The sequence below is a fragment of the Chrysemys picta genome, unplaced genomic scaffold (genome assembly GCF_011386835.1).
Source record: "Chrysemys picta bellii isolate R12L10 unplaced genomic scaffold, ASM1138683v2 scaf1268, whole genome shotgun sequence".
Lineage (NCBI taxonomy): Eukaryota > Metazoa > Chordata > Testudines > Emydidae > Chrysemys > Chrysemys picta.
In genome coordinates this window covers 1-2,500 of record NW_027053975.1, presented here as the reverse complement: position 1 = coordinate 2,500, position 2,500 = coordinate 1, and positions in this window count along the sequence as shown.

Sequence of the window (2,500 nt, the reverse complement as noted above, 5' to 3'; positions counted from 1 at the left end):
CGGGTTGACCCGGTGGCCGAGCGTCTCGCCGTCCCCGGACGCGGCGAGGGACTGCCTCCCGGCCGTCAGGATCGGGCCCACGGAAGTCTGATTTTAAAAAAAATTGGCCGACGCCACCGCGGAGGGCTACCCGGGCACCCCGGGCCCCGGAGCCGGAAAAGGGAAAAAAAGGATCGGGCCCACTAGAGACATGGACCCGGCCGCCAAGCAGGCCGCCCTGGGCTGACCCTCCCCGGCCGCAGCGAGGGACTGCCTCCCGGCCGACAGGATCGGGCCCCTGGAAGTCTGGGGGTGGGGGGGGGGGAAATCGCCCCACGCCCCCGAGGAGGGCTGCCCGGGCGGGCCTGGCCCCGGAGCTCGGAAAAAAAAAAAGGATCGGGCCCACTAGAGACATGGACCAGGCCGCCCTGGGCTCACCTTCCCCGGCCGCAGCGAGGGACTGCCTCCCGGTCGACTGGATCGGGCCCCTGGAAGTCTGGAAAAAGAAGAATGGAACCTGACGCCTCCGAGGAGGGGGCGCCCAGGGAAGGAGGGAGATCCGGGTTGACCTGCTGACCGGACGGGAAAGAGGCCACCGGGCGTCCCCCCCCTTAAAACCTAGGGGTTGACCTGGTGGCCGGGAAAGCGAACCGGCCCAGCAGGTGAACCCTTTCGATTCCACGGGTTGACCTGGTGCCCGGGAAGCGAACCGGCCAGCAGGTGAACCCGTTCGATTCCACGGGTTGACCTGGTGCCCGGGAAGCGAACCGGCCAGCAGGTGAACCCGTTCGATTCCACGGGTTGACCTGGTGCCCGGGAAGCGAACCGGCCAGCAGGTGAACCCGTTCGATTCCACGGGTTGACCTGGTGCCCGGGAGGGGACTCTGAAAATTTTTCAGCCCTTTCGACTCGGGGTTGACCTGGTGGCCGAGAGGGGACTCGCACGGCAGGCAAGCCGCCCTGGGCTCACCCTCCCCGGCCGCAGCGAGGGACTGCCACCCGGCCGACTGGATCGGGCCCCTGGAAGTCTGGAAAAAAGAATGGAACCTGACGCCTCCGAGGAGGGGGCGCCCAGGGAAGGAGGGAGATCCGGGTTGACCTGCTGACCGGACGGGAAAGAGGCCACCGGGCGTCCCCCCCCTTAAAACCTAGGGGTTGACCTGGTGGCCGGAAAGCGAACCGGCCAGCAGGTGAACCCGTTCGATTCCACGGGTTGACCTGGTGCCCGGGAAGCGAACCGGCCAGCAGGTGAACCCGTTCGATTCCACGGGTTGACCTGGTGCCCGGGAAGCGAACCGGCCAGCAGGTGAACCCGTTCGATTCCACGGGTTGACCTGGTGCCCGGGAGGGGACTCTGAAAATTTTTCAGCCCTTTCGACTCGGGGTTGACCTGGTGGCCGAGAGGGGACTCGCACGGCAGGCAAGCCGCCCTGGGCTCACCCTCCCCGGCCGCAGCGAGGGACTGCCTCCCGGTCGACTGGATCGGGCCCCTGGAAGTCTGGAAAAAAGAATGGAACCTGACGCCTCCGAGGAGGGGGCGCCCAGGGAAGGAGGGAGATCCGGGTTGACCTGCTGACCGGACGGGAAAGAGGCCACCGGGCGTCCCCCCCCCCTTAAAACCTAGGGGTTGACCTGGTGGCCGGAAAGCGAACCGGCCAGCAGGTGAACCCGTTCGATTCCACGGGTTGACCTGGTGCCCGGGAAGCGAACCGGCCAGCAGGTGAACCCGTTCGATTCCACGGGTTGACCTGGTGCCCGGGAAGCGAACCGGCCAGCAGGTGAACCCGTTCGATTCCACGGGTTGACCTGGTGCCCGGGAAGCGAACCGGCCAGCAGGTGAACCCGTTCGATTCCACGGGTTGACCTGGTGCCCGGGAGGGGACTCTGAAAATTTTTCAGCCCTTTCGACTCGGGGTTGACCTGGTGGCCGAGAGGGGACTCGCACGGCAGGCAAGCCGCCCTGGGCTCACCCTCCCCGGCCGCAGCGAGGGACTGCCACCCGGCCGACTGGATCGGGCCCCTGGAAGTCTGGAAAAAAGAATGGAACCTGACGCCTCCGAGGAGGGGGCACCCAGGGAAGGAGGGAGATCCGGGTTGACCTGCTGACCGGACGGGAAAGAGGCCACCGGGCGTCCCCCCCCCCTTAAAACCTAGGGGTTGACCTGGTGGCCGGAAAGCGAACCGGCCAGCCGGTGAACCCGTCCGATTCCACGGGTTGACCTGGTGGCCGGGAAGCGAACCGGCCAGCAGGTGAACCCGTTCGATTCCACGGGTTGACCTGGTGCCCGGGAGGGGACTCTGAAAATTTTTCAGCCCTTTCGACTCGGGGTTGACCTGGTGGCCGAGAGGGGACTCGCACGGCAGGCAAGCCGCCCTGGGCTCACCCTCCCCGGCCGCAGCGAGGGACTGCCACCCGGCCGACTGGATCGGGCCCCTGGAAGTCTGGAAAAAAGAATGGAACCTGACGCCTCCGAGGAGGGGGCGCCCAGGGAAGGAGGGAGATCCGGGTTGACCTGGTGAC